The sequence below is a fragment of the Eptatretus burgeri genome, chromosome 1 (assembly GCF_056783735.1).
Source record: "Eptatretus burgeri isolate ZD-2024b chromosome 1, Ebu_testis_v1, whole genome shotgun sequence".
Lineage (NCBI taxonomy): Eukaryota > Metazoa > Chordata > Myxini > Myxiniformes > Myxinidae > Eptatretus > Eptatretus burgeri.
This window is the reverse complement of record NC_140961.1, coordinates 146,279,985-146,306,207: the sequence shown is the minus strand read 5'-3', so window position 1 is coordinate 146,306,207 and position 26,223 is coordinate 146,279,985. Positions and strand designations below refer to the sequence as shown.

At 44.3% G+C, this 26,223-nt stretch overlaps 1 long non-coding RNA gene and 1 pseudogene across 1 annotated transcript; both read left to right on the top strand.

The window, feature by feature from the left end:
* The first annotated feature begins 2,804 nt into the window (after nt 1-2,804).
* Nucleotides 2,805-10,396, top strand: LOC147035702 (uncharacterized). Its single transcript, XR_015062341.1, has 3 exons — nt 2,805-2,984; nt 4,090-4,148; nt 9,916-10,396. It is a non-coding gene; the product is annotated as an uncharacterized LOC147035702 (long non-coding RNA).
* A 1,573-nt stretch (nt 10,397-11,969) lies between these two features.
* Nucleotides 11,970-24,773, top strand: LOC147035701 (uncharacterized; annotated as a pseudogene).
* Nucleotides 24,774-26,223: the final 1,450 nt, after the last annotated feature.

Genomic DNA, 26,223 nt, shown 5'->3' with positions numbered 1-26,223 from the left:
GGCCAGGACGCAATGAGTAGCTCCAGCTGGAGCATGGCGGCTAATCCCGAAGTCCACGCGGTAACCGCACAAGTGCCACAAGTCACGCAGCCCGGAGTCCGAGCGGTGGCTCAAGTGCCGCAGGTCGCACGCGCGCCTGGCGGTGCGGGACGAGGGGCACCGCAGCACGGTCGCACCGGGAGCGAAGGGACACCGCAGCACAGTCGCACCGGGAGCGAGGGGGCACCGCAGCACGGTCGCGCCTGGAGCGAGGGGGCACCGCAGCACGGTCGCACCTGGAGCGAAGGGACTTTCCGCGGCTGCTGGGGGTGTGGGGGTCCGCACCTGCGACAAATGTGCCCGTATAAGAACACCGTGTGTTTGCATTGTCACAAGGTGGGATATTTGAAGCGTGTGTGTCGGATGGCGGGGGCCTCCGTTGGGGTCTTGGATGACGAGGTGCGAGAGGACCCCAGTGACCTGGAGATCGGCCTGCAACCGGGGCATGACGATGCCGGCGAGCCGGAGCAGGAGATGCAACCACGGTTGAGTCTGTTTTCCGTTGGTTCGGAGATGACGACGCCTTTCACGGTGGAGGTCGAAGTGAATGGCCAACCGATTGTGTTTTGCGTGGATACTGGGAAGGCAGTGTCGGTCATGGATGAGCGGGCGGCTCGTGGTCTTCGCGGTATTCGCCTGGTCAAGACGGCCTTGTCGTTATACACGTACACCGGTGAGGCGATTGCACCGCTTGCGAGGGCCGACGTCTCAGTGCGCTACCGAGATCGGCGCGCCCAGCTCTCGGTGTTCGTTGTACGAGGGGAGGGGCCCCCCCTGTTGGGTCGAGACTGGCTGGCGCACCTCGGACTGGGTCTCCGGTTCGTACCTCCAGATGTGCCAGTACTCTCTTCGAGGCCTTCGTCGAGTACCGAGGGCGAGGCTCTGGCGGGCGGCGAGAGCCGTATCAGCTCTCGCGATGAGTTCCCACGCTTCGCTCGCGATGAGTTCCCGCGCTTCTGCAGAGTTCGTGAGGCAATGCGCGTCGGTGTTGTGCAGGCAGCTTCGACAGGTGACGGTGAGCCCGTGGCGTTAGAGGGAGTCGCGAGTCACAACATCGAGTCGACAACCAAGAAGCGGACTCGTGATGCGGGTTGTGGGTTGTTGTTCATGGCATATGTGCTTTTCCTTGCTCTAGTGATGCAGTTTAATGTTGTTGAAATAAATGCCAGCAGTTCTCGGGTGAGAGTGGATTTGGCGGAGATCAGTCAATGGGAGTTGGATTATGGTCAATGTGATGTGGGGGCTTCAGGGGCGGTGGTGGCGAATAAAAAGGTTGAGTTGGCCGTCCACTGTCCCGGGCCGCAGGTAATTGCTTTGTCATATGCTGGGATTTTATCAAAAAAGAGCGCTGTACGGAAAAATGAATTTGCGATGCTTCGAGTGATGTTCGTAGTGATTTATAACGAGCCTATGATTGCAGTGTGGTTTAAGTGGAGTTGCTCCCGTCTAGCTGCCGTGTGGGTCTCGGAGATCGACTCGGAACCAAGACTGGTGCCCTGGTCGGCGTTACCCCCACCTCTGATTGCGAGCGCAACTCTCTGTGTTCGCTCAAGGCCGTTGGGACGGACGTTGGCGTCTCAACTGATTGTGGTGCATGAGTTGTTTTGGCGCATTAGATGCATGCAGCCAGCGGCGCTGTTCAGTGCCCCCGGCCAAGGTCTAAGGCTGGTGCCACGGCTTCCAGATAGCGGGCTGCCAGCCTCGGGATGTTTATCTACGTCGGGTCTGCCTGGGGGGAGTGGGCCGGAGGCGTTTGATGGTGCCGGGGGAGGTTGGCTCGAAAGGTCGTTACGACCTTGGCGAGGGCCATGTCAGCATGGGCCGCCTGGGGGTGTTTTGGCTGCGTAATGCTGCTGTGCTTCTCATTTTGCTGCTTCATATCGGTAACGCGGTCAAACCTGACCTTTGCTGCTCCACTCGCTCGCATCGACACATTATATGATGTGGTGTGCTATTATACTTTGCTATTTTCATTTTATTTCCATGATTATTATACGAAGTCCTTCGTGTTCTGCATGCTTCTTATAATGGTAATCAGTTAATAATCATAGTTTTAGGGGGGAGGAGTGTGGTGGAGTCTGCGGGCCTATGGGGAAGGGCATGGTGATGATGCATGGTGGGCGTGATGATGGGAGGGGTGGCCGTGGGGGTCGGCAAGGGATATGAGGTGTGCGCGCCGCCTGAGGCGTCGTAGTAATGCTGGAGTCATCCGGCTCGTGCGTGTGCATACGAATAAAGGAGAGCTGCACGGCAGAGTACGCCCGCGCTCGTACCTGCACAACACAGCCCGGCTCGACTGTCCTTCCGCTGGTGTCTGCCTGCTAAGCATCTTCCATTTCAGTACAGTACAATAAGGAGGTGATATAGCCGTCTCAAACTAGTGTGTGTGACGGCGCCCTCCGAGCATCCTTAAGATTATTGATGTTCTTGGTGCCTGCACTCCGTGCGCATGTACCTTGATGAATAATTAAACAGCCTTTCTCTCAAGTATATCGATGTCTTCATACTTTAATTGAAGGATGATTGACGGTTACGACATGATTGTGTAAGTTGGGCGTGGTGTGGTATTTTTTTTTAATTCTTTAATTTTTATTTTTATATTTTTATAAATTATTATTTTATTATTATTTAAAAAAAGGCTTTAACCACGAGAGTTTATCATGTATTATATTTAAATTATCGCAACAATTAACACCGGTCCTCGTCGATTGAAATTTTTTAAAATGTGCTGACGACAGATGGAAGCTTCGAGACGATGCCTGTGACGTAAGCGATCTGATCACGTGGTTCCTTCATGTTCCGCCTTCGCCAATCGCCATATTGGATTATATTTCCTTGGTGGAAGATGGTTGTATTTGAGCTCCTGTTATCTTTGGAAGTATAGTTCGATTACCCTTGGCACAAACAGGTGTTACCTTGTCCAGAGCGGATTGTTTGAGGATCAGGTAAATGTGAAGTTTGTCGTGCAAATGGATGTCGAGTTTTTACATTTAATTTAATGTGTCTGTGGTTAACATGGCTATTTTGGTGCTAGGCCGCAACTGTTTTACCTCAATAAATCTGTCGATTAATTTTCTCAAACAAATTGTGAATTTCATCGCTTACCTCACAGTTTAAGTCAAAAGATTCAGTTTCGATTTTTAATAGATGGCATTTTATATCAATTTTTTTTTAAATTCGCCACGTAGCATTATTTAATTATTATTTATTTGTCTAATGCTCCGTGTGCTCTTTCGAACTGGATTAAAAGACGTGGAGTATCTATATATATATATATATATATATATATATATATATATATATATATATATATATATATATATATATATACATATCCCCCCCCCCACTTGATGACATTTTGTATGATATGAAGTGACTTGCTCCTGCTCCCATCACTCTACAGATTGAGTGACTTGCTCCTCATCCATGTGAGCTTAACTTTCGGCGAAAATAAATTCGATTACAATAGGAAGATTATTTTAAAAAACTACCTGAAGGAGAGCTTTCTTGACGGTGTGCACCACGTGTGTGGTCACATTCATTTTAATCTATAACTGGGAATTTTTATTCCACAAAGGAATATGGTTTTTTGGAGTCATTTTTTACCTCAGACACGTTGGATCGAAAGATGATGAAAATTGGAGAATTATATATTTTTTTTTTGTTAAATTTCTCTCGTGGTTATTTGTGTTGTCTGAGGTAAATGAACGTTAAATTTGCAATCTCACCAAATCGGATAAAATCATTAAATTACTTATGAGTTGGGCTTTACTGAGATGTGTGGATTAAGGTTTTATAGTCAGTGGTGTGAATATAAAGAGGTAAAATGGCTTCCTTTCTCGAAATGAATAAATCTGCTGGTTTTCGATCCTTGTGTGTTAATGGTATTATCCGGAATGTGTTGTATCGTAAAATCCGATCTTCTATTTTTGGTTGGTTCATGAGGTACCCCTTCAAGCAAATCGTAGTTTTCAATGGTTTAATTATGCCAGACTCGGTGTTGGCGTGGTTTTAATCGATTGTGAAAGGCGTCCATTTTGTTTCACACAGAACCCAGCACCACTTCAATGGAGGGAGTGCTTTGTGTTTGTACTTCATTTACCCTGAAGGTACGACTTTGTTATTTACATTATAATTATGGTTATATAAAGTGTCTTGCAAGCTCTTGGGCACAAGCCCCACCTGTTTGTTTCAGTGAGTGATTCAGTGAGTGAGTCCGTAAACACTTCAGTCATTATGAAATGAACAAAACCTAGCTGAACCAAACCAACTTCAGGGTTGGTGGGGGGGGGGGGGTTGGTTGTATTGGTGGGGTTGGGGGGGTGCAGTTGGTTGGAGGGGTGCAGTTGGTTGAGGGGTGTGTGGTTTGGTTGGGGGTGTGATTTGGTTGGTTCTTTGGGGAGGGGGTTGGTTGGTTGGTGGGGTGGTGTTGTTTGGTTGGTGGGGTGGGTTGTCTTAGTGGGGGGTTGGTTGGGATGGTGGGGGGTTGGTTGGTTTGGGGGGTGTTGTTTGTATGTGGGGGGTTGGTTGGTGGGGTGGGAGGGGGGGTTGCTTGGGGAGGGGGGATTGGCGGGAGGGGGGTTCGACCCCTCCAAAACAGGTATTTCTGCGCTCCTCGGAAACTGCACACTATTTTGATAAAACTTGACAACATTCTTCACCCGTGATGTGACAGCTTATTGTCTGCATCGAAATCTGTGCTCGTTAAGGGAGTGTAGGGGGGAGGGGCGAAGTTCACCCCACCAAAAATAGGTATTTGCTGTGTTCTCCGAAACTACATTTAGAATTTCAATCAAACTTCGCGACAAACTTCGCGACAAACTTCATCACAACCTTCATCACCCTTGATGTACTAAATATTGTTCATGGCATTTAAAAAAATAAAGGATTGGAGGAGGTTTTTGAGTGACTTGCTCCTTATCCATGTGAGCTTCAGGACAGATGTTGGTATTTATTTATTTCATTTTATTTTTAAAGTTTTAATTCTAAGAATGAGAAAAATGTGGTCACATTCCATTGATATACCGATGCTATTTGTTATGGATGCATGACCAGCACCAAGCAAAAATTATTTTGGGGGATATTGTATATTTGTGAAATGTTGTACGAAATAAGTAAGGCATGTGAAGCATATTTTCTGTTTTTCTTTGACCATTTATAAATGGGATGAATGATTTTTACCTCTGCCACAGAAGGTTTTTTTTTTTTTTCTTTTCCCCCAGCATTGAGAAATCAGGACAAAAAAGATGTATAGCACACTATCTCAAAATGTTGTGGACGAATTTTGATGAAACTTCGTGGGCATACTGGATGTGTGACAAGGAAGAATCAATTATTTTTTTGTGAAAATCTGAGGCTATTTATTTATTTATTTATTTATTCAAATAAAGTGATTAAAAACCATTGAGAGATGGGGTCAAAAATGATATAGTACTGGATAACATATTAAAAAAATACAATGGCCCTGATATGTTATCGTGGATCAAGCATTGCATGGCAGAGGTATGCGCCTTCTACTTGTTCATTAATATGGTACATTATCTCAAATTTGTGCAACCACTTCATGGAGGTCAGGTCAGGTATGGGAGCATGTGCCAGAACAGCGCGTCGCTGCGTCCACTTTCCGCCGGTACTCCAGGGGCCTCCGTCTGGCCATCCCCCCAGGCAGATGCCAGGCCCAACCCCATCTACTTGAGATGATGGTCAACCTGCTGCAACCATGAGGCACGTGGTCGGCCCACTGGCCTCCTCCACTCATGAGACTCCCTCGCTGAGAGAATCTGGTGAGCAGGATCAGCGTCAGGAAAACGAGCCACATGTCCATACAGCCGCAACTGACACTCACGGACTATGCAGGTAACAAATCTCATCCGAGTCTCTCTCAGCAACCGCTAGTTGGACAGAAAATCCGACCAGCGATAGCCAAGGATTCTCCGAAGATACCTGGTACCAAAGGAATTAAGTCTCTGTCTCAGATCCTTGGTCAGAGTCCAAGTCTCGCACCCATAGAGCAAGACTGGAAGTACCAAGGACCTGAAGACTCGGACTTTCGTCCTCCCGCACAGGTACCAGCAGTGCCACACCCCATGATCCAGTGAATCCATGACTCCCCAGGCCCGACCCAGACGTCTATTGACCTCTGACTCACAGCCAGCAGAGACATGAATATCACTGCCAAGGTAAGTGAATCTCTCCACGACCTCAACATCCTCACCACAAACAGGCACAGACAGGACAGCAGCATCCAAGATGTCACCGAAAGCCTGGATCTTAGTTTTGACCCAAGAAACCCGTAATCCCAGCGTCTCCGACTCCTCATTCAGCACCTCGAGGGCCCCCAAAAGGATGTCTAAAGTCTCCGCAAAGATGACTGCATCATCTGCAAAATCAAGGTCCGAGATCTTGACATTCCCAAACGATGCACCGCAACTTGATCTCTCCGACATCCTCCCTAAAATCCAGTCCATACAAGTGCTGAAAAGTGTGGGGGCAAGTACACATCCCTGACGAACTCCAGTAACAACTGGAAATAAGTCAGAGATGGTACCACCACACATCACAGCACTCTCAGTACCAGAGTAGAGTTCAGACATCAGATCGATCAGTTTTGGTGGCACCCCACGAAGACCAAGAATCCTCCAGAGGACATCCCGATTCACTGAATTGAAAGCTTTACAGAGATCAACATAGGCTGAAAGCAGCCCCTGCCGAAACTCTCGTCTGCGTTCGGTGAGGACATGAAGGGCAAGGATACGGTCAATCATTGACCTCTTTGGTGTAAAGCCTGACTGCTCTGGACGCTGGTGCTCAAGCAGATGGTGGCGAACCCTATCAAGAATTATCCGAGCAAAGACCTTGCCCGGCACTGAGAGCAGCGTCACCCCTCGGTAGTTTTTGCAGTCTCGGCGATCACCCTTCCCTTTCCAGAGAGGGACAACAAGGCCCCTCTTCCAGTCAGTTGGGATGATGCCTGTGTTCCAGGCAGAGCACAAAACTGCATGCAACGACACGAGTGCAGCATTTCCACCAGCCTTGAGAAGTTCAGCATGGATGCCACAGATCCCTGGAGCTTTGCCCCGTTTCAACTGGTTCAACGCAGCCCGTGTTTCCACAAGCGAAGGTGGACCACAGTTGATTCGATGGTCAGCAACAGGGATTGTAACACCCTTGACGTCCAACTCGACAGCTGGGGGATCAGCCTGGTACAACCGCTCAAAGTAACCGGCCCAGCGGGCCTTCACTTCAGACTCCCCTGTTAAGAGCCTACCGCTCTCTGCTTGAACTGCAGTGCTCCGAGGGATGGGCTTGGATGAACGTAATGCGCGAATTCCCCTGTAAGCGGGACGAGAATCACCTGTCCACAGGTGATGCTCTACCCCCTCACAGATTCCTCGCACATAGGCCTCCTTGTCCACCCTCAGTGCACGCACAGTTTTAATCCTCAGCTTCCTGAACAGCTCAGCTCTGCCATTCAGCCTGGCCCTGCGACTCTGGTCGATGGTATCCAGTGTCCCTTGAGAGACCAACTTCTTCTTTGCCCTGCGGTGAGCTCCAAGACATCCACCGGCAACATCAAGGATCGGTGGTCTTGAAGGCGCTCCACAACTCGTCAGGACCCCCCAAAGCACCCAGACACCCCAAGTGTCCACTCAGCCTGTTTGCAAACTCCTCAGCTACTCTCTCATCCCTGAGCTTGGCAACATCCAGCCTAGGCTGGGATGGTACCATTCTCCAGGATTTAAGGTGCAGCTTTAGAGTTGCTACAACAAGCCTGTGGTCAGTATTGAGGAACTGAGCACTCCGGTAGACCCTGCAGTTCTGGATCATCCTCCAATGACCGTCAATGAGAACATGGTCAATCTCCTTTGCCACACCGCCAGCGTTGGAATACCAAGTCCAGCGATGAGCTTGTGGGCGCTGAAACCATGAACCAGCCACCCTAAGTCCATGACTTCTTGCAAAGTCAAGGAACTTAGTGCTATTCTGGTTCATAGTTCCTGACCCATCGGGACCAACACACGCCTCTTAACCATCCCTATCAGTTCCAGTCGATGCATTTAAATCCCCCAAGACTAGAAGTGTATCTCGTCTGGGGCACTGATCAACCACAGACTCGAGTGTGGCGTAGAATGCATCCTTCACGGTGAGATCACTCGCCTCAGTCGGAGCATAAACAGAGACCAGGGAAATGACACCGAAGGAGTGATGAATCCTTAATCTCATAATACGCTCGTTGACTGGTGTTACCTCAATTATCATTGGGGTCAGCTTATTGGACACAGCTACAGCAACTCCTTGGGTATGGTAACCATCAGAGCGACTAGACCAATAGTAGGTGTAACCACCCACCATTATCTCGCCGCCATCCGCTCTCCGAACCTCAGAGAGAGCTGCAATCCCGATGTCCAAATGCTTGAGCTCAGATGATAACAGAGACAGGTGATCATCCTCTCTTAGGGATAGGACATTCCAGGCACCCACCCGAAGGGACCGCCTCAGGTTAACCCAAGGAGACCGCCGTCTGGTGGACGACACCTCAGCACCACTCCGACACACTCTCCCGCAATCTGACCCAGGGATGTTACCCCGTGGTTTCCCTCCTATCATCAAAGATTGGGGGTCACAAAGACTTTGCCCCAATCCCGTCATCCGGTGAGCTGCCCTGCGAAGGGAAGCTGCACAGGAGGTACTCCCACGGAGTGGGTTTTCAGATTTTTTTTGCGTTTTTGCGTTTTGCGGAATGAAGGGTTTTACGGTGGCCGGAGTGCAAATTCTGCCACCAACCTCCTAATAAGAAGTAACCCAACTGCAGGAGGACGTCTGCAGACACAGTTGGGCACCAGATATGGATGGCCGTTGGCTCACAAGGAGCTCCTCCGCCCTTTGACAGGTTTTGTTTTTAATCCTGCTCGGTGTCCATATCCAAACACCCCCCTCACCAGAAAACCTGGTGGGGGAGATGGTTTAGTCGCCGACAACCCGACCATGGAACAGGTTAGTACAGGTTTACATGGTACCTGTAGCAGGTCACAGATCAAACCTGACCTGACATAAAGATGGTGGCAGGAAATAAAGGAAAAATCTGATGTGTAGAAAAAGATATAACAAAGATGAAGATTTCATGGAGGAAATGCCAAATGATGGACAAACACTGCATCCTGTTGTGAAGATACAACATGCTGGTTGTGATTTATCTGCTTGCTCCACTCTTATCCTCAATACCACCTGCTCATCCCCACCAGCAGTGAATTTTACTTGTTAAACTGATCGATTGTAATAATGGGGTACCAATATAGCACAGCATTGATGGGCCAAATGGCTTCCACCTGTATCCAAGTTGTGTTTGAACCTATTGAATAGGTATGACTAAACCCTGGAGCAGAAACAGTTTGGGACATGGAAACTGCCTAATGCTTTTGTCCATCTACATATGAGGTACACATGCTTGATGTGGGCATTTATTGACATCGATGCGGATAATCAAAAAAACATATAATCCCAATATTTTATTTTTTTCATTCCATGCTGCTCAGGTTGTTTTGCATCAATATGGTATTTTTTTTTTTTTTTTTGGTTTTGTGTAACCAGTTGCTTGCTGGTACAGGCTAAAGTAATTCTTTGGCACAATGTTATTGCATGCAGAAAAGAAATGGCTCTCAATTTCAAAATTTTCACAACTACCTTTGTGCTCTTAAATTTTCATTCTATACAATGAATATGTACTAGTTACTGAATTTACATTCTCTTATTTCTGTTAACATATCAGTGTGGCGCTGTGGTTGTAAATTATGTCTGCATGTGGTTGTCAACGCTCATCGTTCTAATTTAGTTTTGTGTGCAAATATTTATATTCTTTATTTTGATATTGATGCCCAGGACAAAGTACTGGAAAAAGGGACAGCATAAAAAGATCACTGCTGCACCCACTGGGACAGATGCCCAACCCATTGGTGCTGCAATGATTGAAAACTCTGCCCATAGGTCTGTACAAAACGTTGCACAAAGATGCAATGAAACTTCTCGACAAACGACTCATGAAATGGCTGCAAATATAGAAGGTTGACAAGTCCCAATTGAAGAGCCTCTCAAAATATTACTTTTGCCAAATTCGGCTGCCTGCATCCGAGGTAGTTTTCATCAACGTGATGCCAAATTTTTAGAAAATAAAGGTAAACAATGTGTTGCCAATAGCTGTGCTTCGATATTTTTTGACAAAATAAAAAATGCTTCCCTTTGAATAACTACTCATTTAGACTTTGTTCTTGAGAGTGGTAATGAATTGTATCAATTGGTGCAAAGGTCTTTAACACATAATAATCCTCTGCTTTTGTTATCTGAATGGCCGCATGCTGTACGTTTATTACACACAAACTTTTACATCACTCTTGGAGACTCTCTTGTTGGATTTTTATCCAGAAGCACAGATATTACTGGTGGTTTTTTAATGTCTTTGAATGATGCTTTGACAACAACTCTGACACTGTACAATCACTGCTTCATAACATTTGAAGCTTTAACTTTTGCAGTTATGAAAGAAAATCTGTTTTGTGTTTTTGATTCTCATTCAAGAGGTCGGGATGGAACTCAACTTCCTAATGGAAGATCTGTACTAATCAAGTACAGAAATGTCTCGGAGGTATACGAACACTGTCTGAAGCTAGCAGCATCCATGAATCTGAGATGTGAGATAACTCAGTTTGAAGTCACTGGTGTGAATGTTGATGTTATGAATGACCAGAGTGTAGCTCATCAAACAACAGTTGCATACACTCACATAAGTGACGCAGAGATTGTTCGGTATACCAATCACGCACAGTACCCCTCACATCCACTCAGTCCAGAGACTTGCACAAATGCTGTATTCGGCACGAAAGATTGTTCTGTGCTTTATGAGAGTGCAGATAATCCTCCCCATTTACAGATTTCTTTACCAAGCACAGCTGGATCTGTTATGGCAGGTGTTTCAAATGAAGGAAAGAGTACCTCTTCACACAGATCAGTATCGAGGACAAGAGACAAAGGGAGAGGTCAGCAAAAGCAGCACACTCAACATGAGCCGAGGAAAACGAGGGCAAAGACGAAAGCGATGACAACAAATTGTGCCGATGAATTCATGTCCAAACAAAGGAAAAATCTGATGTGTAGAAAAAGATATAACAAAGATGAAGATTACAAGCAAAGCAAAAAATTATATGCAGTAAAAGAAATACAAGTGCAATGAAACCCATGGAGAAATAGTAAAAAGTCAATGTATTGAAAGGTATCAACAGGATGAAAAACACAGAGCAGCTATGATAGAACAGAGTAAAACTAAGTATGCACAGAATCCTAAACACAGAGCAGCTATGATAGAAAGGAGTAAATATCACTATGCCTGGGATTTTAAACATAGAGCAGCTATGATAGAACGTAATAAAAATAATTTGTACGGAATCCGAAACAAAGAGCAGCAATGGTGGAATGGAGTAAAAATAAGTATGCACGGAATCCGAAACATAGAGCAGCTATGATGGAACGGAGTAAAACTAAGTATGCATGGAATCCGAAACATAGAGCAGCTATGATGGAACAGAGTAAAAAAATAAGTATGCATGGAATCCGAAACATAGAGCAGCTATGATGGAATGGAGTAAAAATAAGTATGCATGGAATCCGAAACAAAGAGCAGCTATGATGGAATGGAATAAAAATAAGTATGCACAGCATCCTAAATATAGAGCAGCTGTGAAAGCTCAAAGTGTGCTTGCATACAAAGAAAGTGAGGTGCTTCGAGAGAATTAAAAAAGACAAATTGCTGCTGTAAGGTTAGAGAAAAAGAAAGAGAAAGGTGAGATGTATCGGGTAATACCTGCTTTCAAGGAAATGATAACTCATGGATTAGACTACGTCTGTTCAGCATGCAATAGACTATTTTTTGAGACAACTTGTTTGTTCTAGGAAAGAATCATACACACAGAAAGGGTTAGCTGTTAAGGCATTTGCTGAAAAGTATATTACAGGGAAACATGTCCACAAATGCTCAGAGAATTGTGGTTTTCCATGTATGTTGCGAAATAGTCCGGCATCAAAACTCTGGATTTGTTTCACATGTCACCGAAGGATCATGTCTGCAAAAATGCCAGCTGAAGCTGCTGCAAACAATCTATATTTAGATCCCATTCCTGAGGTATTAAAGTGTTTCAACTCCCTGGAGCAACATTTGATCGCTTTACACATTCCCTTTGCAAAAATTACTGCACTTCCCAAAGGAGGACAACATGGTGTACATGGACCTGTCGTATGTGTTCCTTCCAATGTGCAGAAAGCTGCAATTGTTTTACCAAGATGTCGATCAAATGATCAGGGAAACTGAAAAGACGTCTTGCTTACAAAGGTTATTACGAGTACCAATTTGTGGACAAAGCTCACATAAAAAATGCTCTCAACTATTTGTTGAGAAATAACAAATTGTATTTGGGAGTTGGTTTCAACAATGAATGGGTAAATCCTTTGCCAATTGTTTTTGGAGGGAACGAACAAGAAATTAGTGATGAAGAGAGCATGGACATATCCCACCGACAGACTGATAAAACGGATCACGAAATGCACATGGACAGTTGTCTTCAACCTGTGGACATTGGGCAGGAAATCCTTGATCAACATTTTGATAACATAATATGTATAGCACCTGCTGAAGATAATGATCCAGTTAAAATCTTAATGGATGAAAGCAATGAAGCAAAATCATTCCCAGTGCTATTTCCAACAGGCAGCCCAACATATCATGATTATCGGGAAGTAAAGATAACTCGGTGCACATATTTAAAATCGCGTATTATGCACGCAGATGGTAGATTTGCAAGAAACACAGAATACATATTTTTTGCTCAATATCTCTCTGAAGTGTATCAGGTGTTGAGCAGTGTATCAATTGCTTTAAGGAAAGGTCATCACAAGGCATTTGATGGGAAAGTTTCCTCTGAAAACCTGATGGACAAGAACTCTGAGGAAAATTCTCAAATGTGATGATGGCTACAAATTTTTAAAACCTATAAGAGGAACTCCAGCATATTGGGAAACTGCCCAGAAAGATTTGCTGGCAATGTTGAGAGAACTTGGAAATGCAACATGGTTCTGCTCATTTTCTGCAGGTGATGTAGACCCCCATCCCTCCCCCCCTGGGTTTTTTGTAGACTATGTTTTTCAGATAGCCTGACTCGTGCCCGAGCACAATCCGGTTGTCTGCAAAAAAATCGGTGGTGGGTGTGGTCGTGACGCCCCGCAATAACCCCACCCCCATTCTGAAATAAGGAATTTGGTCTCCATAAATATCTTCGCTATCCCTTAGGCTAGGACGCTGAAATTTCTCGTACTTTACCGTTGGGTCAAGTCTTAACTGAAAATCTCAAAATTAAATCCAAATGGCCGCTATAGTGACGTCACAGTGACGTCATTTCCGAAAAAGTCATTTTCAGGCTGTTTTTAGACTTGATTTTGGAATTCGTCATTTGTGGATGTTTTTTCTTTAAAACTTATGCATAATTTCTGTTGTTCACTAGCTCACTGCCAATATACATGTAGTATTCACAGATTGTTGAATTGATGTTGATGTTTATTGATTTCTGTATTTCAGTTTAGATGAGACTTTTCAATGGCTGATAAGAAGAAAACAGATGAAAAACCCTTGAAATTAAAGGCCAGCTCACGGTCAAAAGCTAAACATTTGCATGAAGGCTTATCCTGTATTACACTATGTGAAACACACCTCAGATAAAAAAGTTAGACCACTTTCAGATGTTAGTTTCTCGAAGATAGAAGAAACAGTGAAACTGTGACAGAAGAGAGCTAATGCCAGTGAAAGGCTTGATGATATTTGTATGGAGGTACCAAAAACTTTCTACAAAAACATGCACGGAGCGCACAGATGGTGTTGTTATACAAATTTCACGAACCCGTCCCGCTTCCTCAAAAGTAAGGGTCCTGCTGAAGACTATGAAGTACGATGTAGCGCCAAGAGACGCAGATCCTCAGAATTGGCTGCAATATTATTTCCTGCGAACAAATGTCTCTTCTGCGACAGATCACGTAAAAAGGTACAGGGGATGGAAGAGAGGCTTGCGAAGTGTGTTACAAGTACCGCAGAAGAGTCAATCAAAGCAGCTGCTGAGAAAATGAAAGATGCCAATATATTGGCGAAAGTACAAGATGTTGATTTACTCGCCCGTGAGGCACACTACCATCCATCATGTCGTAAGCATTATACATGCACAGATGATCGGCATGAAAAAATTGATGTCGACACTTCTGTCATGGAACAACAGAATGCTCATGCAGCTGCATTTGAGCATGTCTGCCAATATGTTGAGAACAGCATTATCCATGGGGCTAACGTTGAAAGAGTTACAATGCTCAAGGACCAATATTTGCAGTTTATGTTGAGCATTAGCCCCAAATTTTACAATGTCAATTTCAAAACTGACAAGATAAAAGCAAAGTTGACAAAGAAATTTGGAAGCAAAATACAGTTTTGGCAACCTAATTACAGGAGTGAACTTGTGTATTAGACGGAAGTTCCAAAAGGTCAGGCCATCGAGTCTGCTATTGAGGTTGCTGCATCCGACCTGAAATGCCTTGAAGAAGCAGCACTACTCCTAAGAAGACTAATTCTTGGCTCCAAAGAGGAATCCACAGAGATGCCTTGGCCACGTTCACCGAGCTTCTTACTTCGTGGAATTATACACCCACTTACTCAATTGCAAGATTTTCTCTCCTGGGTGATTACCAGAAAGAAATTTGCAGATGCGTTGACGAAAAGAAGCAGATTGGTTGATTCCTTTGCTGAAGGTATTTGCCAAGCTTTGACAAGAGGTCAATGGACAATGCCCAAACACCTTCTTCTGGATACAACACCAAGGCATTTGACTTGTAGTGCTGAAATAGTCACTCTATTGAATTGATATGGACACTGTGTTTCCTACTCTCGTTTGCTGCAACTGGAAACGGCCATGTGTAAGAGCATAGTGGAGAGAGGAGGCGTTATTCCACCTTCAATTGAGCCAGCCGGAAATGTTGTTAGTCATCTATGCTGGGACATTTTTGACCTGAACGAAGAAACACCTTCGGGTACTGGCACAACACACATGGCCCATGGGATAATGATCAAGGAGGTTGTTGTAGATGCTTGCAGCAACCCCTCTTGCATTCAAGTTCCCGTTCTCAAGAACAAGCAGCGCTCAGTGGTTTACAATCCTCAAGAGATAGAGCCATGTTTTGTTAATACCAAGACTGAACCATCCCTTGTAGTATCCATCAGTGATGCTCCACAAACAGACACAGAAACTTGGGCCCAATGGTCTGATACAGTGTGGGTATTTTGCTGGCACTGCTGCAGAATGCGACCCAGATGGTACCTGGATGGGCTGGTTGGATAACCATGACAGCGAAGAGCAAAGATGGCAAGGATGTGTTATCCACAGTTGACTACATGGCTCCCGTGAATGCCCCTGTCCAACACCTCCTGAAACTTTCCCAGGCAGCATCCAGAGAAGTGGGCCAGCACTACACAATCGTGATGTTTGATCTGGCGGTGGCAAAAAAAGCATATGCTCTTGTATGGCAGAATAACTGTTTGTTTGAAGACCTAATTGTCAGGATGGGTGTTTTTTCACACTACCTGTGCATATCTTGGTGCTCTTGGAAAACGGCTTCAGTCCAGTGGCTTTGAGGAAATAGTAGTGGAAGCTGGAATCTGCGCCAGTGGGTCCATTAACAAAGTGATGTCCAGCAAACATTAAAACAGAGCATTACATGTTCACAGGCTAACAATTGAAGCCTTAGAGCATCTGTTGTTGAGGTCTTTCGAGACATCAGAGGGGCAGATTATTGGAGACGAAACAGGAGGCCTCCTGCAACGCTTATCACTCATTTCAAGTAAGGAGAATCTATCGGAAACTCTGGCTAACAATAGCTGCACACGGCTGCTGATGCTCTACAACAGTTTCAATGAAAAGGTTCGCAAGGGAGAAATGGGGAAAACATCTCAGTTTTGGTTGGATTATATGCATAAAGTATGGCTGGTCTTGATGTTTCTCAGAGCAACCAAAGAGAACAATTTGGATCTTCATCTGTGGTGTCTGCAAAACCTGTGTCGCATGTTTTTCAGCTCTGACCGACCAAATTATGCAAGATATACAACAGTATACATGCTGACTCTCCTAAACCTCCCCAGATCCCATCCTGGAGCTCAAGAGCTTTTGCGGTTAAATGGATTCAGTGTGAACAGATCCGAAGTACAGTCATCAAGAAATGCAGTTGATATTACCATTGAACAAACTATCAATCGACATGCAAAATCTCATGGGGGAATTATTGGATTCAGCAGAAACTATTCTGCTTACTACAGATGGTATGACAAGACACTCGTGGGCAGGTTATGTCCAAGCCACCATGGAACTGACAGGAATGGAGAGTCAAGGATGTTCAACACAAGGATATAAGGACCTCAGAAATACTCCGCAGTGAAATCGATGTTCACAAGGTTGTTGATGCCATCACAAGCTTCATTAACCCTTTCGGTGTCTAGGATAAAGATGTCCTCTATTGTCTCATCAGGAGTAACATCTCCACCCGAAGTTGAGCAGGATCTTCTGTCAGTGGACAATCGTGGGAAGATATTACACGAAGCATTTGTAAAAGAAAGGCTACTCAAGAAAGAAAAGTTTCCATGAACTAATCAAGAAACAGAAACTCAAAACATTTGCATCACCAGCAAAGTCAGTTAAAGTTACAGGGACAGAAAAAAAACTAAGAATGTTGTTTCACTACGGAATGTTTGGCCAATTGATATTGCTGGCTCTTAAATACAACATAAGCATGGAAAAGGTCCTCAGTTATCCATTGGGGCCCATTCCATGGGCTCCAGCAACAGCTGCAGGATCCCCAACGAAAACAGACAAGGCCAAGCTCATGCATACCCTGGAAGGACATGTTAATTTGTCATAGTGACCGACCAACGAAAGGATGAGTTACATAATCGATGGAAATGCCCTACCACAGACAAGTTTCCATCCCAGAAACATTTGGTGAGCTGGCTGAAAGTTTGTTCGCACAACTTCCTAAAGTACGACGGATAGACTTCTTGACTGATACTTAGAGACATGTCGATCAAAGAAGCAGAGAGAGAACACAGGAGCATCGCCAACGCACTTAATCAACAGTCCGCTTACGAAGATCCCACGTGACTGGAAGAAGTTTCTGCGTAACTCAAAGAATAAAACACAACTTACCAAACTGCTTATGCTGGAATGGAAAAGGCCAAACTACTCTGCAAAACTGGTCGAAAGAAGAATCCTGTTTGTCTGTGAGACACTGCACATCCATAACAAGCTCAGATGGTAAAACTACTGAATCAGAAGATGTGGAGGAGCTACATTCGACTCAAGAGGAAGCAGACACAAGGATGAGTCTGCATTGCCTACATGTGGCTTCACATTCCTCATCTGAGTACACAATTGTAATTAGATCTCCAGACACAGATGTATTCTTGTTGCTGCTGAAATTTGCACAAGATATTCAACAGCGAGTGTTATTTGACACAGGAGTTGGCAGCAAACGACGGATGATTGAAGTTCATCATGTAATCGCAGAAGCTGGAAAAGATATTTGTTCAGCACTTCCAGCGTTGCATGCATTTTCTGGGTGACACGAGTTCATTCGTACGAAAGGGGAAGCTGCTTCCTTTGAAGACTCTTAAAGATCATCCGGATTTCTTGGCTACGTTCCTCCCATTAGGAAGTTCACCTGATGTGAGTGATACTCTTTATCAGACGTTGGAGCACTTCAGATGTTTGTTGTGCAGGAAGAAGTCAACATCATCTGATATCAACAAGCTACGTACTGAGCAGTTCTTGGAGAGGTTCAAGCCAAAATCTGGATCATTGATGACTTGAGCATACTACCTCCATGCCGGGCATCACTGCGGATGCACATACAGAGGGCTAATTACCAAGCACTGGTCTGGTGCAGGGCAGACCAGGCTATGCCAGATGTACCAACGCCAGATGGGCACGGTTGGTGCATAGTTGATGGCGAATTGGATTTCCAGTGGACGGAGGGAGATTTGATGCCGAAAGAGCTTGTGGATTTGTAGGATGAACCGCAAGGTGAGGAGGAAGAGGAAGAGGACCTTCCAGAAGTTGAGAGTTTTGAATATGTCATTTTTTGAAGATACAGAGGAATAATTTTCCAGGTTTGCCTTCGTGCTAGTCCGTTATTATATAGCCAGTACATTGGAACTTATAGAGAACACTGCCACTAGTTTCACGACATGAACGGTTGTTAGTTGTTAGACTCTACTGTACCATTTGCAAATATACCAATGTCACAAGTTTAAACTTGTTCTTGATAGCTTTAGAGAACCTGGACAACATATTGTTACGAATTTGGAATTCAATTGCACACAACATACAGGTTCCCTTAGTCAGCTATGTCGATAAGTGCATATTCCTTAGATAGCTCACCTTCCATTGTTTAAATGTTTTGAAATCGATTAGATGCGCTGCGGATCGATTTAATAGTTAGTGAGCGAACAATGGAGATGTCCCTCCCCCTCTTCTGCGAAGAGGAAGAAGAGCCCTGCGGTGAAGTCAACAACTCCCTCCCACCTGTGGTTGAGCGGGGGGTGGATCACGAGGGCATGAGTCACGCCGGGTGCGGGGGAGGGGGTGCAAATGATAAAGAGGACATCTTTTCTTTGTTGTGTGGGAGTCCCGTGGTAGGGCTGAGTTTGTGGGAGTCCCGTGGTAGGGCTGAGTTCGTGGAAGTCCCGTGGCAGAGTTCGTGAAGAGTCCCGTTCTGAGTCCCGTGTGCAGAGTTTGTGTGCTGAGTCCCGTGGTAGGAGTAACTTTTTTGCTTCGGAGAGAGCAGTCGTTCAGCAGGCCATCGGGTCCTGCTTGGCTTGCTTGGCTTGAGGCCTTCGGAAGCTTTTTGCTTCGGCTGGCTCAGTGAGTTTTGGCTGCTGCTTTGTTTTGGAAGAAACTTAAGCCGGTTGCTCGGCTCGAGCTGCGAGTGGTGGCTTATTCCTCTTCTTCTTGGTTTGTGGAGCTTTTCGTTCTCCATTTTGTTTCCCGGCTTGGTGCAACGCATCGGCCTCTTCTTGGAGTTGGATCCTTGGGGAAGCGACAATCGACAGGAAGGATCGGCGCCTCGTCTCACCGGCATGTGTTGAAGCGTGGGAGGATTCGTGGGAGCTCGGGAAGGATCGCGGCGATTGGATCCAGCTCACTCTCGCTGGAGCCCGGGACTGAACAAGTTGAAGACCACACGAGGTGGAGAGGTTCGAGTTCGGCTCTGAGTTTCAGCTCACCTGTCCTCTGAGCTGGAGCTCGTGATTAAAGGCCTCAGCCACCATTGTGTGTGTGTGCGTGTGCGTGCGCACGCGTACGTGTGTCCGTGGGCCCGTCTAATCAGTAGGAACGACTGTACATAATAAGTAGACAGTTGTAGTTCTTTTGTCGTGCGTTTGTTGCTTGTATAATTGCATACGTGTTTTGCCTTATTTAATTGCATGCGTGCTTCATTATAATAAATGTCCTTGTGTGAATGTAAACCTGCTCGTTGCGTCCATTCCCTCATTGACTGAACATTTTGTGTGTTGCTAGTTAGAAAGCCGTTGGTTTGCCTTAATAGCGGGACATTTGGACCAACGGTTCTCGGCGATTACGCCGCTCGGAATCGCGCACGGACAAGCTCGCCTCGGCGGTTCGTTCCGTAAGAGTTCCGTCGAGGGTGGAATACCCCGGTAGTTGGATCACGTGGGTATTTAGGTAAATTGAAGATTGGCAATCGACCCTACCCCACGTGATCTGCCGATTGGCGTATTTCGGTTCTTGTACAAGGACCCGTCGCTCGGAGTTATCCGGGCGGCGATCTATATTCCGGGCGATCGGTTGGGCCGACTCGACTTGCGGCTCCGTTCAGAGCGGTCGGTTGGTGGCTGACACCCACCCCGTAACAATATATATTGGTGGATTTATTGTTTATCAAGATATGCTTCAATAATCCTTGATGTTTGTCCACTAATGCTGAGATTTGCTAATTGGAAACGAATATTGGCACATGCAGAATAAAACGTATCATTTCAATTTAATTTCAGTTCAATTCATAGAGATGGTTAATTGATAATATGACAAGTGATTGATATTCATATCCGTGTGATAATGAGAGCATCTCAATTTTGCTTAGTAATAATCAACATGTCAGAGATGATTGGAGAAAAATGCTCAAAAATATCATTTTCTGTTATGACGTCACTGTGACGTCATTAATCTTTGGGTCAATTAAATTTCCTCGTGTTTTTATAAAGAACAGCTTTTCTAAATACATTAAGGTGAAATTCAGCAGGATTAACTCAAAAGTAAACAAGAAAATAGCAAAATCTCACCCCACCCCTCATTCGTAAAATTATCAAAATTGCGTCAGCAAGGTACAGTTAACATAGCCGATACTTTTATTCCATGAAAATTCTGCTTGCAGACAAGCAGATTTCAAAAAGACATATAACAGGCTATTCAAAAATGATAATCTGCAAAAAATCCCCAGGGGGGGGGAGTGGTTTCGACTATTGGCCCATGGTCGAATATGAGATGGCCAGAGAGCGTTGAAAATATTTTGAAAGCGGAGGGAGACTCACGAAGTGCCGATTGCCTTGATTCCTCTCAAAAATGTGCATTGCTCAGAAGAAACCCAGTAAGAGTCACAAGAATGTTTGATCATAGATTTCATTGTTTCCTAAAAAAGGTCATCATTTTACCAGCCAAGCCAACTGGTAGGATCAAAGATTATTTCTACATAGTGGAATTCCAACAGCATGGTTCTCCTTACACACACTGTTTGTTTTGGGTTGAAGGTGCTCCTAAACTTGACGAAGCCTCAGATGAAGATGTGGTATCTTTCATTCATCAATATGTCACCTGTGAAGTGCCATCTTCAGCTGATGATGCGTTCCATGAAGTTGTGAACAGTGTTCAGAAGCATAGTACAAAACACACCAAGAGCTGCAGGAAGAAAGGTACCACATGTCACTTTAATTTCCCAAGGCCACCATCGAAACGTACATTTATTTCTCGTCCTGGAAAAAAGGTGACTAAGGATAACACAACAGAACAGTTACAGAGTGTTACTGAAGTACAGAAACGGGCAATGAAAAAGGTGGATGCTAAAGATGTGGTGCAGAAAATATGGAATGCATTTGCAGATGGTGAACAAAACTTTGAAACAATGGACGAGCTTTTCACAAAGATTGACATAACACATAACAAGTCATTTGAACTCGCATATGAAAAACTGACAAATAAAGCTGGTGTTGTTTTACAACGAAACACCAAAGATGTTTGGATAAACCAGTACAATGCTGATCTCCTTCGCTGCTGGAATGCAAATATGGATATCCAGTATGTTGTAGATGCATATTCATGTATATTCTACATCATTTCTACATATCAAAGACAGAAAGGGAAATGGGGTTATTGTTGAATCATGCTCAAAAAGAAGCACTGAATGGAAATGAAAATGCAAAACAGGCTAAGAAAAAGTTAGGAGGTGTCTATCTTCACAATAGAGAAGTTAGTGCACAATAAGCTGTCTACAGAGTGTGCAACCTAAGACTGAAAGAATCATCCAGAAAAGTGCAGTTTGTTCCCACCAGAGATAATATTGTCAAAATGAGTCTACCCCTTCACGTTCTGCAGAACAAAAGCAAAGGTGGCGACTTGAATGTTGACGAAATATGGATGACTAGCTTCGTCGATAGATACAAGAACAGAGCGAATACAACAGAGTTTGAAGATGTTTGCCTCGCCACTTTCTGTTCAGAGTTCTGTACAAATCTCAGATGCGTAATGTTAAAAGTGGAAAACGTCAAGATACAGTGCACAATCTTCAAAATGGATTGCGTTTCATGCAGAAACGATCCTGAACAGATCCAGCAGTGATCAGGTATGCAAGATTTTCACCCATGAAAGATCCTGAGAAGTACTATCAGAGTATTTTGCAGCTTTTTCTACCTCACCGGTGTAATGGTCAGCTGAAACCTGATGGCTTTGAAACATCAAAACTTCTACGAAGATGGAGCTGTGAAATGTGGCAAGCACCCTGTACAATTCGTCAGAGGCATCGTTAAAAGGAACAAAACACTGTTTGAAAAGGCAGATGTTGAAATTGATAGAGCTGAAGAGCTGCTTGAAAAGCTTGATCCACTTGAGGATGCGTGGGCTCAGATATGTCCAGAAACCGAAGCAGAAAGGTTGAGCTGTTTAAATGTGCAGAAAGATGCCAACACAGATCCACAAGATGATGCTGATATCCCTGACTTATTTCAACGTGAAAAGAGAGACTATAACATTGAAATTCGTCGATGTGTTATATCTTACGATGAAGCTCAAACTCTAATGAGGTTATTGAATGAGAAACAGCGAGAAGTATTCGACAAGGTACGACAGTGGTGTCTGAATAAAAGTAATGGGAATGCCCCTGAGCCATTTCATGTGTTTGTTACCGGTGGGGCTGGTACAGGCAAGAGTCACTTGATCAAAACGATGTATTACGAGTCAACCAGAATTCTTGCTCGGGCATTGCCAAATCCTGATGATGTGTCTGTATTACTCACTGCTCCGACTGGTGTTGCAGCATTTAACATCAATGCAGCCACAATACACAGCACATTCTGTATCGCTGTCGATGCAAAATTACCATACCAGCCTCTTGGCGAGGAAAAAAATCAATTCCCTTCGAGCAAAGTTAAGCAGTTTGCAGATTTTGATCATTGATGAAATTTCAATGGTGGATCACAAGCTTTTAGCATATATTCATGGGAGACTGAGACAGATCAAGCAATGTCAGGATTTTTCTCCATTTGGAAATGTTTCAATTATTGCTGTTGGTGACTTCTATCAGCTCTCACCTGTAAAAGGAATTGCTCTACATGCAGAAAATGTTGTTGTAAACCTTTGGGCTGATCTTTTTCTTATTGCTGAACTGACAGAGATAATGAGACAGCAACATGGATCATTTTCAGAAATTCTGAATCACTTGAGAACACGAAAGAAATCTGAAAACTTGCAAGCTGTGGATATACATGCGTTGTGCAAACGTGAAACTGGTGAAGAGATTGATGCAATCCACATTTTTGCCACAAATCAACAAGTAGACCAGTATAATGTCGATAAACTTCATTCATCCTGCTGTAACATTGTTTCTATTGATGCAGAAGACTTCTTCAGAGATGCCAAATCTGGAAAACTGGTAAAAACAGCAAACCAGTACATCAAAGTGTTCAAAACAAATCTCGCAAGAAGAGTCACACAAGCTGTCGATGCACTTGTCATGTTGATAAAGAACATAGATGTATCGGATGGGTTGGTAAATGGTGTCTTTGTTACTGTCTCATATATCACAAACAACTGGGGTTTCCTTTCCTTCAGTCGTTTATGTTGTATTTGACAATCCAACATTAGGGGACAACTGGCGAAAAGGAAAATGCATACCACCATCATTACCAAGTCGGAGCACTCCAATCGGTCCTTACGAAGACAGAGTAACAAACAATGGTGGTGTAAGGCGTCAATTTCCATTGAAACTCAGCTTTGCCTGCATGATACATAAAATTCAAGGAATAACATTAAAAGAATCTGTTGTCTCGCTTCATAAAATATTCTCTGCTAGGCAAGCCTATGTAGCTTTAAGTCCAGTCACAACACTAGAAGGACTTATCATCCAGGACTTCAAAGATTCTGCCATTTACTGCAATGAAAAGATTGCAGCAGCAATGGACAACATGTTACCATTTATTCCCTCACCAGATGTGACTTATCCTGAAGTTGTTACTTCATGTAAGTTAACTCTACACAATATTCAGGGTCTCAAGTCATGTATCGAAGAGTTGAGGTCTGACGGACATTTCCTGGAAGGAAATTTCATTTGTCTCACAGAAACATTGCTAACCAGTGATAATCCACAAGGAATGCCGGAGCTGGATGGATTTCTCTTTCATCACAAATCAAGGGGACAATGCTCTGATTCATCTGAGGACCTCTTTGCTAACTTGAAACAACAATGTCATGGTGGAGTCGGGTTATACTACACAATGACTACTCGCTGTGAAATTGTGGATCTTCCTGCAACAAACCTAGAATGTCTCGTATTCAAAAATGTTGATCATAATGTTATATTTGCATTGATTTATAGACCATCATCTTACAAAATTGAACTTTTCAGAAAGAACATGATTTTGCTGTTAAACAAACTCGATACTTTCCAAGGTGGCTGCATTGTGATTGGTGATTTCAACGAGGACATCTTCAAATCCTCCTCTGTAGCCAACATGATGGCAGAAAAAGGTTTTCTTCAATGTGTGAGAGAATTGACCACAGAAAATGGCACTTTAATTGATCATGTATATGTCAGGGGTGCAGACATTGTGAAAGTACATGTTCATCCAACATATTACAGTTACCAGGAAGCTGTCACTATTGAGTTCTGAGTATTGGCGAAAGCTGGGAGTCTGCAACCTACAGCTGAACAACTTTGGTGCGTTTCCTGATCCTCATTGATCAAATGCCCTTCTTTTTCATTATCAATTTTCAGAAACATCTTTAAGTGTTTTGCAATGAGGGGAAAAATATGTACTTGTGCTTCAATATCCATTTTGCTCACCCCAGACATATCCATGTACCTTTCATTCCTCTGCATACCCTGATTTGTCCAAGTCTCCCTGTGTTTTATCCTTTAACATAACTGTTGATGTTTCCCCACTCGTGGTCCTTTTGCTCTATTGTGTCCTGATCTGTTCATTATTCTAATTCTTCCATGAACCTTTACTTTTTAGACAAAACGTGTGTCTGTCTCTGTCTGTCTTTCTGTTGTCTCTCGTTCTCTCTGTCTCTTTCTCCCTGTCTTTCTCAGTTTCTAGACCCCTTACGGACCGTACAGGTTAAGCACAGTGCCCAAATGCTCGAGTGCTTGTGATTTATGTTCTGGCTGGGCTCGCCCCTTAAATTGCTGGAGAACAGCACAGCACGACGGTATTTGGGATGGCTGTGGGGGTTATTCGGGCACTGTGGGTTGACTATTACTTTGAGTGTGTTCCAAAAACCTTGAGAGCGAAACTTGTAGGTACAACCATGTAGGATAGGAAACAAACATGCAGGATAGGTAGGTAAAACCATGCAGGCAGGTTGAGGGATGGGAAACAGACAAAGTACAGTCAGAAAATCATCTATGGCAGCAGGTAGATGAGGCATGAATTAGCAACTGCTAATATACTTGCAGAACAGTATGAAGTGCACTCCACCTTCGGTAGGAGACAAGTTCAAGCGAACACCGCGAGCTACAATAGGTGTCTGACAAAAAGTGTGTCTCTCTGTGTCTGTCTGTCTGTCCCTTTCTATCTATCTTTCTCAGTTTATACACCCCTGAACAAGGAACAGTACATTACACTACAACGCATTGCAACGATCTTGACAATTAGAAAAAAATGGCTGTTAATTTACATTGTCGACCTTTTCTATTTGTTTGCCACTTGAAGTCAGCAGTGGGGGAAGGGGTTTTGGGGAGGGCATTCTATGTCCCCCCCTCTCCCATCTCCCCCTCCCTCTCCTCTCTCTCCCTCCCCTCTCTCCTCTCCTCTCCCCCCTCCTCTCTCTCTCTCTCTCTCTCTCTCTCTCTCTCTCTCTCTGTCTCTCTCTCTCTCTCTCTCTCTCTCTCTCTCTCTCTCTCTCTCTCTCTCTCTCTCTCTCTCTCTCTCTCTCTCTCTCTCTCTCTCTCTCTCTCTCTCTCTCTCTCTCCATGAACTGGGCATAGTCTTCAAGAGATCCATCAAGTCTTTGTTTCATTTGATCTGTGCTTTAATGTTTCATTTGACAGAAACTGTTTTGTACTTGATCAGGAAAATCAATGATTATTTTGATTGTTTTAAAATTGTCTTTGTCTCTGTGTCCGTCTGTCTGTCTTTCGTTCTCTGCATCTGTTGGGTGGTCGCTCGACTTCCCTTATTCTCAGGTTTTCCGTCTGTCTGTATGTCTGTTTGTTTGTATGTAATGGACAGCTCTGGAAGTCAGAGCAGTCAACCAATTTTGATGAAAGTTGACTGGTAGGTTCATACCAGGATCGAGTTGTATGTTTTTGAGCACTGTTGCTATGGACGCCACCGTT